Source organism: Taeniopygia guttata, chromosome 37 (assembly GCF_048771995.1).
Source record: "Taeniopygia guttata chromosome 37, bTaeGut7.mat, whole genome shotgun sequence".
Classification (NCBI taxonomy): domain Eukaryota; kingdom Metazoa; phylum Chordata; class Aves; order Passeriformes; family Estrildidae; genus Taeniopygia; species Taeniopygia guttata.
The window spans coordinates 4323332-4337574 of record NC_133062.1 but is presented as its reverse complement, the minus strand read 5'-3'; the positions used below and the strand labels follow the sequence as shown (position 1 = coordinate 4337574).

The window sequence follows — 14243 nt, the reverse complement described above, 5'->3', positions numbered from 1 at the left end:
TTCAGACAATAGATCCGTCTTGAAACGTTGAGAAGAATCTCAAAGACTTTGGTTAACTCAGGGCTCTTTTTCAGTTGGTCGAGGGAGCAGGTACAGGACAGTGGAGATTAAGTCCATTGAGAACAAGTACAGACAGCCGTGTTCCAAACAGAACAAACCAGTCCCAGCAGTGAGCAGGACCCATTTCTTCAGGACTGCTTTCCATGGGAAACCAGTCTTGGTCCAGCGAGCACATCTGCAGGTAACAGTTGGCAGACATCCTGCTTCAGTCAGGCCATCGCCTCTGTGTTAGACTTTTAAGGGTCTCAATCCTTGGTGTGGGGGGGAGCTTCAATCTCCGTCTTTGATGGTGGTCGTGAGGCAGATGAGGGATCTTCCCTGGGGGGGGTCACCAAAGTTCTCTAAAGTGAGTGGTATCTGGCCAAGAGGTGGGCAAATTCATAGGGAGCGGGGATCGTGAAACCGGTGTAAGCGTACAGAGCAAGCCGCTAATTGCCAGTCCCTGCTCAAAGCGGTGCATCGTGTGCACAGCAAGCACACCTGCAAACAATCACTTGGCAAGCATCCACATCAACCAGGCCAGAACTCCTGCCAGGGTCTTCAGGGTCTTAGTCTCTGGGTCTAAGGGAAAATTTGGACTGTCTCTTACAGCCTGTGATGTCACTGTCTGTTCTGTGATGTCACAGTCTGCTCTGTGATGATATTCAGGCACCCAATGATGTCACAACCCACTCTGGTGTCACACAGCCACCCTCTATGATGGTAGAGTCGGCTCTATGTCCCTCACACCCTACTCTATGATATCACAGCCAGATCTATGATAACACAACCCCCTCAGAGATGTCACAAAACCCTCTCTGTGATGTCATACTGCCACTCTGTAATGTCACAGCACACACTTTGACCTCACAGCCCGCTCTATGCTGGCATATAGCCATGCCATGATGTCACGGCCTGCTCTGTGTTGTCACACAGTCCCCTGTATGATGGTGTAGCTGCTTAAGGACCTCACACAACAAACTCTGTGATGTCATAGCCCAATCTGTGACCTCAAACAACCCATTCTGTGCTGTCACACAGCCCCTTTCTGACCTCGCAGATGCTCTGGGCCTCTGTGACACAGCCACAGAGGTGCCACTGTGACACAGCCCCCTCTGGGACATCGCACAGCCCCTGTGAGCTCTGTCTGTGCCCTGCTTGTGTCCCTGGGATGCCCTGGCAGTGCCCCAGCCCTGCTGGGCTGTGCACAGGAGCTGCTCCTGGCCAGAGCTGTCTCTCTGCAGCGCTGCCCTTGCCAGGTGCTGCCTCTGGGCCAGGAGCCCGGCCCAGCTCAGCAGCACAGACACAGCACAAGGACTTTGGTCATCCTCTGGGGCCTGCTCTTCAGAGTTAAAAGATACCAAGGGTAAAGGATCCAGCACAGCAGCCCCTCATTTTCTAGAGGCCCTCCAACACAAAGGCAACTAAAATAACCTTGGGTTAGTCACAGTTATTCAGAGGCAAGCGAGCAAAACAAGGTATTTTAAACAGTGCCAAAAATTGATAGAAAACCCCAGATGGAAAACTGTATTTTTCATAAAGAAAAACACAAATGAGGAAGAGAATTTGGGTCTTCTTTCTTCCCCAGTATCAGACTGTCGGAACTCAAAATGTCCCTCAGACATTTTCAGAGGTTCCAGGCCTTGGTTAGAAGCATTTTAGACCCTGGTAAGCAGCTGGAAACAGCTGTGATTTTGAGTTTGAGCCATGGAATGAGTTACCAACTTTGAAGGTGGAACAAGCGGTCACAGAGGGTTAGAGGGTATAGTAAAAGTAGTTACAAATTAGAGGGGAAAATTTTTTTGTATTGTACAGGGGGTTTTTAACACCTGTACAGGAGGGTTTTGCTTTGTACAGGGGGGTCAGGAGTTCTAAGATGGAGGAAAGTGGGCCTGATCCTGTTCTTCCTCCTTCTTCTTCCTTACCTCCATGTTCTTGGTGATGTTGGCACTCACAGATTGGTTTAGAGTAGAAAAGCACATTGTAACATAGATAGTAGGTATTGGGGAAAATCTGTAAACATATAACACGTAATATATCATATAAAAGATAGCAGCAGCCCTGGGCGGGGAGAGAGACGACGGAGACACCGGACAGTGAGGGTGTCAGGAGTGTGTGTGTTTCTGCCTGGGCCGCTGAACAAGGCAGCCACAGCGGGCGAGGACAATCTTTTAGATAACTAGCAATAAACTGCCTTGAGACTGAACAACAAGAGGCTGCGGAGTTTTTCTTTGGAAGTAAAGGTTGAAGGAGAAACTTTACCACCACACGAGAGCCCCGAATCAATCCCGGGGTTCTCACATCAGACAATATGAATATAACCATCAAAAATTAATACTAGCTCTTCTTTCAAAGACACACCAGCCTGGCTTTGGATACTTCCAGGGATCCAGGGGCAGCCACAGCTTCTCTGGGTACCCTGTGCCAGGGTGGGCCCAAACTCACAGTCAAGAATTTCTTCCCATTATCCCATCTAATCCTGCTCTCAGTTCAAAACCATTCCCTTCTGTCCTAATCACTACATGCCCTACACACTCCTATCTGTGGAATCAAAAGAGCACGGTAAAAAAGCCCAATTAAAATGGGGTCCTGGTGACAGTGACAAAGACTGCACATGACTCTGGGAGGCTCATTTTCCTTGCCATGGCACACCCCCTGCTTTACCAGAGAGAATCACATTCCCCGGAGCAATCTGGGACAGAAGTACCTTTGCATCCAGTTTTCCGAATCGATGCACCATCCTAGAAGCAGAAGGAGAACACGGAACAATGGGATCAGTCTGGATACCAAGGAAAACTTGGCTAATTACCACACCCCCACTCCCTCCAGTGCTCCATCCTGCCAGGGAGGCAGGGCTGCATGTGACTGGCATCATTTTTAGTACAAGTAAATTAACTAACATGCAAATTACTATTAGTAGGATGCTATTACATTTTCCTTCTCAAGACATTTTTGCTTCCAGTACCAAGGAAATGTTTTTGGTATTTGTTTGGCTTCTTATGCAATGCTGCTTGTCTCTGGGTAGTCTTAACCTAAACACTTATTTGTGGATGGCAATGTTCATGCCCACTGATATGGAAGGGTCTGGTTTTTCTTGTCCATTCCTATCAGCTCTCTCTGATTAAGGGAAATATTCAAGCTGCCAGAAGTTAGCAAAGTTAAGCAATCATACAAAGCAGGTTTTGTTCTGCTGTCTCCCCGTACCTACCCCTGCCCCTGCCCCTGCCCCTGCCCCTGCCCCTGCCCCTGCCCCTGCCCCTGCCCCTGCCCTTGCCCCTGCCCTTGTCTGTCGCGGCCGCCCGCCCAGCCATGGTTGGGGGCGCTCCGCCCTGCCCCATCAGACTCCCCGGCACCTCCTGCAGACCTTTCCCGCCCCTGCTCGATCTCTCCTCGGCCAGTTCACACAGCAGCCGTGGCAGGAGGGCGCAGAAAAATTTTTCTTCATGGCCAACATCAAAAAATGTGATTATGATAAATTGAATCAACCAGAAGGCTTCCCTCTGCTCCTTGCGACATCCCGGCAGCATCTGACATGTCCACCATCTACAAGGTATTGCCATACAGGAAGGATTTTAGACAAAGGCATAAGAAGAGGTGATAGATAAAACTTACAACTAAGATGCTGAGTAAGGAGTTATTTAAACTTCTGAAAAATTGGGAAACTCCCAAAGGCTCAAAGCATGAAGGCATTTAAGGGAGATGAATTGGAATGACCAGAGAACAGCTGCAGAAGGAAATCTTGGAGCAATGGGAAGGACATACATGCAACTGCCCAAAATTAAGAGATGTTCTTAGATACAGCCATTTAACCAGGAGTCCTGGAAACACCCAAAGGAAGAGTGTCATGAAATATTATACTGAATGTTGGTGGTAGAGGTAGAGGGGAAGATCAGTATTTCTTCTCCTGCCATCAGTAGAAGTAAGCAGTAGAGCCAGGAAATTCCTGTTCTGGGTGGGAAAACATTACCATTTCTTCAAAGTGCTCCAGTGACCCAGATAATAAAGATTTGCTTATATGTTATGAAACGGAGCGATATTAAAACCTGCTCTCCTTTCCATCAGTTGTGTGCCCATGAACAGGCAGTTCTACTTGTCAGGCCCCAGTACCCTGAGGTGCCCCATGGCCTCCTTGCTGGGCAGCCTCTGCCAGCTCCTGCAGAGCCCGTGGCACCTGTGGGGCTTCACAGACAGCCCTGCCCCGGCCTCTGCTGGCCTCTGGGCCAGCAGAGAGGCTGGCTAGGGCTGGCCATGGCCAGGAACCGGCCCTGAGCCCTGCAGGAGGATGGAGCTGGGCCACAGCCAAACTCAGCCCAGGGCAAACCTGCACTCAGCAGCCAGGGCTGCGCACAGCTGGGGACAGATACTAGCAGTGACAAATGTCCTGGGACCCCTCCCTGCTCTGTCCATGCCCCCAAGGGCACAGAGCAGCCTCCTCTCTCGGGCTCTTGCCTGTTTTCAATGCCTTGCCCAGGTGCTGGCCCTGCCCCACAAGGCCTGGGCTGAGTCCTGCCCCTGCACGCTCAGCCAGGCTGAGATGGACACTGATGGTTTCTGTGCCAGGCTCTCCCAGCCCAGCCCAGCTCCCTGCAAGCTCTGCCAGCTGCTCTGAGCTCTGGGCAGCACCAAGGGCCTCTCCCCAGCACAGCCCAGCCGGCTCTGGCCCCACAGCTCTGCTCAGGCCCGGCTGCTCTGGGCACTGCCCCACGGCCTCAGCCCCTGCCAAGGGCACAGCAGCAGCTGCAGCTCAGCCAGGACTCAGCCCCAGCCATGGGGAAAAGGGCTTGGCCAAGGCCAAAGGAGCTCCCTGGCTGCCCTGCTCCCTTCTGGCTGAGGTGCTGAGAGCTCTGCAGCCCCTCCTGCCATCCCATCTGCCCAGGCCAGCACAAGAGCCCCGGCCTTGGGGCCCTGCAGAGCAGTTCCTGCTCCAGGCCCAGGGCCCATCCCAGAGCTGGGGCAGCCACAAAGCGGTGCCCATTTCTGTTCATTGCTGCTCTGATGACAGTGGATCCTCAGCCCCTTGGAGGCTGCTGATGAATTTTACTTCTCCAGAATGCCTCTTCTTTCTTGAGCTCTTCAGTTCAGGAATTCAGTGTGAAAAGCTCATAAACACGTGTTCAAAATGCCTGAACAAGGAAAGGGCCTGGGAATAATTGATGTTTTCAACTCTTCTGTGGTAAATTAGACAGATTTCAAATGTGTTTTCAAAGTGAATGTATAGTATATTGAAAATGATGCAGGGAGAATAGTTTTTTCCTGTTAAGTTTTCTTTTTCTCTTTATGGATTGAGATCAGCAATGTCCAATTGATATTGACCCCCAGCATCCTTCTCATGCAGTGTGGACAGATATGAAAATCAAGAGCCTTCATGGCTGATAATCAATAACACTTTGTCCCCACCCCTCCCCACCATTTCTCTCATCCAACCTCTGGCACTCCTATGGATCAGGAATGGTGTGGCCAGCAGGATCAGGGCAGTGATTCTTCCCCTGTGCTCAGCACTGGTTGGCAGCACCTCAAGTGCTGTGTCTAGTTCAAGGTTCGAATTGGCCCCCTCAAAATTGATATGCCTTTTAAATAATTTTTGTCATGAAAGCATTTTTAATGGGTTTATCAATTTCTTTCAACAAAGGCAAGATTTTTTGATTCTGGGCAAAGCCAGCAACAAAATTTTAGGACTTTCAGTCGTTGCAACTGTTGTTTCAGTAAATTGTAATGAGGAGCTAGTAATTTTAGCTCTTGCACTTAATATTCCTATGGTTATACCACCAAAAACACCTATTGTATTTCTTTTTCCCATTAATACACCCAAGCAAAACAACTTTCCAGAGAATTCAATTATGTCTGTGCCATTTCGTACCTCAGGTCCTGAGGTCTTTTGGGTGCAATGTGTGGGCCACAGCCAACCAAAATTGACTTGTAGTCTGACTCATCGTGGTAAAACAATTTACATTACAGGTATGCTGAATACTGGTGCAGATGTCACTGTAATTTCTCACATATTTTGGCCTATTGATTGGGATATTGTAGCTCCTGCAGGTTTCCTCACAGGGAGTGGAGGTGCTACTGTGTGTTTGCAAAGTGCATCCATGATTAACATTACAGGTCCTGAAGGAAAAACAGTGACAGTGAGTCCTTTTGTTGTTCAGAAGCCTCTTACTGTCTGGGGGAGAGATGTCCTATCCCAGTGGGGAGCAAAACTGGAAGTAGGCCTGTGATGGGAACCACTTCAAAACCTGCCACCTTAAAGCTGAACTGGAAAACTGATCATCCTATATGGATTGATCAATGGCCTTTAACAGAGAAAAAAATTAATATTCTTAAAAAATTGGTAAAGGAACAATTACAGAAAGGTCACATCACTCCCACGAACAGTCCCTGGAATTCACCAGTATTCGTCATCCACAAGAAGACATCAGACTCCTGGGGGTTGCTTCATGATCTGAGAAGAATCAATGAAGTGATTGAAGACATGGGACCTCTTCAACCTGGACTTCCTTCTTTATCAATGATCCCGAAACATTGGCCACTTGTTGTCATTGATTTAAAGGACTGTTTTTTCCACATCCCACTTCATCCCAATGATGCTCCAAGATTTGCCTTTTCTGTTCCAGTCATCAATAGAAGAGAACCTATGCAGAGATACCACTGGAAATCATTGCCTCAAGGAATGAAGAATTTGCCCATAATTTGCCAATATTTTATTGCATAGGTTTTGTCTCCGGTTCGACAGAAGTATCCCAGATCAGTGATTCTACACTACGTGGATAATTTGCTCATCGCTGCTCCAACACTACCAGAGATGGAGCAAACTCATGCTAGTGTTGTTACTGAGATCCAAAATGCTGGACTTGAAATTTCTATAACCAAGATTCAAGAAGTTCCACCCTGGAAGTATCTAGGATGGAAGATGGCTGAAAAAACAATTACAGCTCAAAGGATACAGCTTCGGACCAGTGTCAACAACCTACAAGATTTACAACAACTTCTAGGGGAAATCAATTGGGTTAGACCTGTTTTGGGAATTACCAATGATGAACTGGGTCCGCTTTTTGATTTGCTGAGAGGAAGTTGTGACAACAACTCTCCTAGAACTCTAACACCTGAAGCTCGTGCAGCTCTTGACAAGGTCATGGAAGCTCTCCAAAGACGACAAGCTCATCGCTGTGTTCCGGAAAACCCTTTCCTTTGTGCCATTTTGGGAGAAAAAAATTCAACTTTGTGGTCTCATTTTCCAATGGGATCCTTCTGAGAGAGATCCTTTGTTGATAATAGAATGGGGTTTTCTTCCCTACAGGTCTCCTAAGACTATTTTTACATTTCTAGAGATGATAGCACAAATTTTAATTAAGGCCAGAACAAGATTGCTAACTTTAGCAGGTCAAGAATTTGCAGTTATCTATTTACCATGGAAAAAAGATTATCTTGATTGGGCAATGCAAAATTCTGATGATTTACAATATGCATTATTAAATTTCCCAGGTATTTGCTCTGTTCATTACCCAGCTCACGAATTATTACAAGCAAAATTGAGTTTTAGAGAAAAACCTATGTTAAGTGAAGAACCTTTAGATGCAATAACTCTCTTCACTGATGGATCTGGTAAAAGTCACAAATCAGTAATAACTTGGTTGAACCAAACAACTAAAGCTTGGGAATCAGATGTCCAAATAGTAGAAGGATCTCCTCAGATTGTTGAACTTGCTGCTGTGGTTTAGGCTTTTCAGCTCTTTCCACAACCTTTTAATTTAATTACAGATTCTGCTTGTGTTGCTAATGTGGTTAAAAGAATAGAAGGATCAGTTTTAAAAGATGTTAGTAATGATATTTTATATCATTGGCTTTCATGTCTTTACACAACTTTGCAATATAGAACTAATCCATATTTTGTTTCTCACATTAGGGCTTATTCTTCGCTTCCTGGATTTTTAGTGGAAGGAAACACGAGAGCTGACAAATTGACAATGGTTATTTCAAACACTCTACCAAAGATTTTTGAACAAGTGAAATTGAGTCATGCCTTTTATCACCAAAACGCTCAAGCACTTGTGCGAATGTTTCAAATTTCCAACAGTCAAGCTAATGCTATCATTAGTGCTTGTCCTGACTGTCAACTTGTGCAGCCTCCTGTTTCTACAGGAGCTGTCAACCTGCGAGGCTTACAAAGCCTGCAGTTATGGCAGAAAGATATCACTAAATATCCTTCTTTTGGTAAATTTAAAAATATTCATGTTTCAGTGGACACTTTCTCTGGTGCAGTTTTTGCTTCTCTTCACACAGGTGAAACAGGTAATCATGCCTGTCACCATTTTTTGAAAGCTTTTACTTTGTTGGGTGTGCCCCAAGAAGTAAAAACTGACAATGGTCCCGCATATATATCTCAAAAACTTGCTTCATTTTTAAAAGGTTGGGGTGTTCGCCACATCTTTGGTATTCCTCATTCTCCCACAGGTCAAGCGATTGTTGAGAGGGCACATCAGACATTAAAATGCATACTTGATCAACAGAGGGGGGGAATGGAGGCTACACCACAGATGAGGTTGAACAAAGCTTTATATGTTTTTAATTTCTTGAACAGCTCTGTCACAGAACCTGATCCACCAATTTCTAGACATTTTTCAAATAACACACACGCAAAATTGAAAGAAAATCCCCTTGTTTTAATTAGAAACCCTGAGACAGGACAAATTGAAGGTCCTTTCCAATTAATCACTTGGGGCAAAGGGTATGCTTCTGTCTCTACAGGTGCAGGAATTAAGTGGGTCCCTGTGAAAAATGTCAAACCATATCACTTCCAAGAACGTGTTGACGAATCCAAGACCGTAGAAGCAAGTATGCAGACGTGAGCTGAACAGAGAGATCGCGGGTCACGCCTGGCGTTCCTTGTTCATCTGTGGAACCTACAATCTTCTGATTTTATGCTCTTTATAGATGTGTTAATTGTTGGTTTCGTAAAGTTCTTTCTGGCAAAAATGGGGATTTTGTTTGTTATATTATAGATCCTCTCTACTGGATTTTCAAAGGTGAAATCTTATTTTAAGGTCAAAAGCAACATTTCTGAATTGGTATATATGGGTGGAATTTTTGCCAAAAATTAGCTCATGAAAAAGGTTGGAGCAAAATTGAATGATATGCTGGTATTGGTTGGGTTTGATTGCTTTTTGTTGTGCAGATTTGCCTGTGGAACAACCAAAAACAAATGTTTGGGTAACCTTAGCCAAGGCAGCAGGCTCAGATACCATATGCTTGTCTAATTCGGAACCAGAAAAGCCTTTCTCAACCTGCCTAGTCAGTGTGCCAGTAAAGAGTTTGCCCTTGGTCAAAAAACAATTCAATAGAAGCGAAAATGACAGTGGGGACAATCCTGTATTGAATTTGGGTATTTGGGTCAAAGAACTTCCCAAGGCAGTGGCTGAACACCAAGAATTAGAAATCCTTGGTTCTTTAACAATGGATTTTTGCATTACGTTCACAGCTAATGGTTGGCAAGAAGGTGATCCTCCAAAGCACAATGTTACTCCCCATTACTCTGCATACAGGAATTTGATTTTTTAGTGCAATTATTCAGACAACTGGGATGTGTTTTCCAAGGAGGACCAATATCCATGACAATTGCCAAAAAGATATTGCTTCATTTGTGGAGATAGGGCTTGACAGGGCATTCCATCACGCCTTGAAGGTGGCCCATGGAGCATTGGCATGCTCACTGTGATAGCACCTACGGCTAAAGCGGTCATTAAGAAGAAGAATAGGGGGACAAGATCTGCTCGTTACTATGATGAGAAGTGTAAGAGTGATTTCAGGCCTTGGAATGCTGGGAAAAGGGTTTCAGCAGGCTTGTTTTTACCCCAACTGGCTTCAGCAGTGGCATTGAAACAATTAGATCGGGTTGGATGTTGGCTGAGTAAACAAACTAATGCCACATCCACTGTCATCAGTGACATGCTGACGGATGTTAACAGTGTTAGACATGCCACTCTTCAAAATAGAGCAGCAATTGATTTTCTTTTATTGGCATATGGACACGGTTGTGAGGAATTTGAAGGCTTGTGTTGTATGAATCTGTCAGATCGTTCTGAATCCATACACAAAAGCATACAAAAGCTAAAGGATTTGACAGCTCAAATTAAAGAAGATGGTGTATCATGGTTAGATAACGTGTTCCAAGAATGGAGTTTTGCACCTTGGCCAAGGAATCTTTGTAAGATAGGTTTATATGTGTTAGGAATTTTAGTTACGATACTCATAGTAATGCCTTGCATACTTCGGTGTGTACGACACATGATGGACAAAGCTATCAAAGAAGTTTTTATCATGCAAGAGAGAGAGGTGGGAAATGGGTTCACAGAGAGTTCTCGAACTCTTACAGAGTTAGTGGATGAAGGTATAGAGATGGAGGAAGGTTTTGAACTAAGACCTTGGAACTGGCAAGACTTCTTTGAACAATGACTTGTAATTGCTATCAAACATGACTTATGTGCTTTGAATTGATTGGACCTTCACAGCATTCAATTTGCTGTGTTGCAATATAGCTATGCTTAATGCAAGCAAAAATGATGCTTTAAGCAAGTAATGAGCAGATATATTGTAGGAAAGCTATGAAATGCAAGGTAGTTAATAAGTGACAAGATTATGACAGTTTCTTTTAGTTGAACCTAGAGGGAGAATTGTGGGATTCCTTAAAATCAGAGGGTTTTGGGCACATTGCAAAAGGCAGGCCTCAGAGACAGCAGGATGGTGATTAGAGCTAAGCAGTAGCTATAAGATTTGTCAGCAGAAAAATTATACAAGAAGGAGAAAGAAAGGACAAATAGAACAATAATCTATGTATTAACGCTTGGGTAGAATAACTTCCTGAGTTGCAGAAAAGTATATCTGGTGAGATATTAGGAAGGTCTAAGCTTAATAATGGAGCTCTGTGCATTGTATCTTGAGGCTTACAAGCAAGTATTGTATTCTAAATAAGCAAGCATTGTTTTAACTAAAGGTACGTGTGCTTATAGTGATTGGATAGAACTACTGTCAATATGCTTTTGCTTTGTGTGACTGGTCAAAAAGTTTATAAAGTAAGTTGTAACATTAAGTTCTTGGTCTGTTGCCTGGATGTGAGCTGCTGGCATCTTCCCATTGTCATAACCATGTAATGAGACTGATGCTAAAAAATAAACAGCTTGAGACGCATACCACAGCATTCCCATCCCATTCGTGACTTGTACATAGCCCCCGGCTGGTGATAGCCAAGAAGGCCACTGGCTCCTGGGCTGGATCAGGAATGGTGTTGCCAGGAGGAGCAGTTCAGTGATTCTTCCCGTGTGTGTTCACCAATGGTTGGGCAGCACCTCGAGTACTCTATCCAGTTCTGGGCCACCAATTTAGAAAGGAGATGGAAGGGCTGGAGAATGCCCAGAGAAGGGCAACAAGGCTGGTGAGGGGTCTGGAGCACAATTCTTGTGAGGAGCAGCTTAGGGAGCTGGGGTTGTTCATCCAGGAGAAGAGGAGGCTCAGGGGAGACAAGGCAGTTTCAGGGCACAGGTTGGACTTGATGACATCCAAGGTCTTTTTCAACCTTGCTGATTGTGTGATTCTCTGAAACCACCCTTGGAGCAGCTGCAGGATGAGCCCTGGGCCTCCTCTTCAGAAGATGCAGCAGCCCAGGTCCTTCAGCTTCTCCTCACAGGCCCAAAGCCCATCCTGTCAGTCCGGCAGAGCCTCTCCAGCTCATTGCCCAGAACTGGGAGGCCCACAGCCAGATACAGCAGCCCAGATGTGCCCCCCTGACCTGTGGTGCCTCTGGCAAGGGATCAGCAGGAGGAACTGCAGGAGCCTGCAGACAATTCCTGAAGCATTTGTAGGATGATCCTGCTGCCCAAGGGACGTTCCCATGGTGCCAATTTGGGGAGTGGGGGCCAGAGAGGAAAGAGAAAACCGGAATGGGCAGCTTGCGGGGAAGGGAAAAGGGGCAGGCAACAGGAAGAAATGTGTTGCAGGAGGAATAAAGAAAGCAAAAGTGAAGCCAAGGAAATGCTCAGGGCAGTTTGGGGGTGGCTGCCAGGCAGCCCTGGCTCTGAGCAACAGCATCTGCAGTGGGACAGGAAACTCCCAGCTGATGGGAACAAACTTTCAGGCTGACTGCAGAGGCCATGACAAAGCTGAGTGGTTTCCCTGCCATGCCCCAGCCCATCCTGGCCCCAGGGGATGATGGCATTTGTGCTCCCTCAGGTTCATGTCCCCACACCAACACCATGGGGTGCTCCCACCTGCTGTGTGCAATGCAAACAGGGGCTGCTGAGCCAGTCCTGCCGTGTCTGTGTGTGCAAGGATGCAGCACCTCTGTGAGCTGGGGGAGAGGCCAGGGCTGCAGAGGGGGGATGTTGTTGTCAGGTCCATGAGGACGCTCTGGGATACTGCACTGGACTGTCCAGGACACTGTGGGGATGGATCAGCTCTTGCTCTGCAGCTCCTTCCCATCTCCCCCAGGGCCCTTGCAGAGCACCAGCCATTCTGTTTGTCCCCAACCTGCCCATGACCACCTTTGGGCTGCTTATGGGGGTTTCTGTGCAGAGCATTGGCCTGGCCGTGTTCTTGTGACAGCCTGGGCAATGCAATGATCCTAGAGTCCCCAGGCCATGCCCTGAGGCATCAGCTCTGCCCCAGCAATGCCCATGGCCTGTCCCTGCTGCAGCCCCGGCACTGCCACCCCCAGGACTGTGCCCAGCCACAAAAGCACTCAGGCCCTACAGAAACCCCAGGGCCACCAGGGCAGCAGGGCTGTGGCACAGGAGCAGCACCGGCAACACCAAGTGCTGCTGCTCCTGGGCACAGCTGCTGTGCCAGCACAGATCTGCCCCCAGCTCTGCACAAAGACATTGCTGCTGCAGCTCCAAAGAAGGTCAAAAAAGGAGTATCTCTGGAGAAAACTGCTGGGAAATCCTTTAGTTCCTTTAAAGTCACCGAGAGGCAGCCCCTCATTGACACAGTCTATAGTCGCAGGGAAGGTGGAGAGAAACAAAGTGAGAAATGGCACAAGCAATGAAATTTTTTTGAGGATACTATTAAATGCACTTTAAAAAGAAAAAGAACTTCCAAAATGAAACCAACAAGAAGTGTCAAAGATGACTTTTGTTAAAAGTGATTAGCAAAAATTGGCCAGCAGTTTAATGTTTCTGAAATGTTTCACTGCATGTTTCACTGCAGCCTTGAGCTCCTGATTCTCAGGCTGTGGATGAGGGGGTTCAGGGCTGGAGGAACCACCGAGTACAGAACTGACAGTGCCAGATCCAGGGATGGGGAGGAGATGGAGGGGGGCTTCAGGTGAGCAGTGCTGACAAAGAGGGACTGCACACCAAGGTGAGGGGAGGCAGGTGGAAAAGACTTTGTGCCGTCCCTGCTCAGAGGGGATCCTCAGCACAGCCCTGAAGATCTGCACATTGGAGAAAACAATGAACACAAAACATCTGAGTCCTAAACAGGCACTAACTGCAATGAGCCCAAGTTCTCTGAGGTAGAATTTGGATCAAGAGAGCTTGAGGATCTGGGGGATTTCACAGAAGAACCGTCCCAGGCACAGGGGCAGGGAAAATGTTTTGGCCGGGTGCAGCAGGGAATAGAGAAAGCCACTGGCCCAGGCAGCTGCTGCCATGTGGGCACAAGCTCTGCTGGCAAGGAGGGTCCCGTAGTGCAGGGCTTTGCACAGGGACATGTAGTGGTCATCGCACATGATGGTCAGGAGGGAATACTCTGCTCCCATGAAGAAGATAAGCAGAAATACCAGAGCAGCACATCCTATGTAGGAGATGTGCCTGGTGTCCCATAGGGAATTGTGCATGCCTTTGGGAACAGCGGTGCAGATGGAGCCCAGGTCGCTGAGGGCCCGGTTGAGCAGGAAGAAGAACATGGGTGTGTGCAGGTGGTGGCTGCAGGCTATGGTGCTGATTATGAGGCCGTTGCCCAGGAGGGCAGCCAGGGAGATCCCCAGGAAGAGGCAGAAGTGCAGGAGCTGCAGCTGCCACGTGTCTGCCAATGCCAGCAGGAGGAAGTGGCTGATGGTGCTGCCATTGGACATTTGCTGTGGCTGCACATGGGTCCTGTTCATGGAGAAAAGGACAGGGAAGAGTTAGAGGAGTTACATTTAATCAAAATTAAAGCCATTTCCCATACACCCTTCTCCATAACACACAGAGACACCTTTTTGTGTTCAAGAGTTCTGG

General features: G+C 47.1%; 2 pseudogenes; both read right to left on the bottom strand.

The window, feature by feature from the left end:
* The window catches only part of LOC116807532 (uncharacterized), a 1256502-nt pseudogene that overhangs the window by 158300 nt on the left and 1083959 nt on the right, over positions 1–14243 (bottom strand).
* On the bottom strand, positions 13222–14098 carry LOC140681532 (olfactory receptor 14J1-like; annotated as a pseudogene).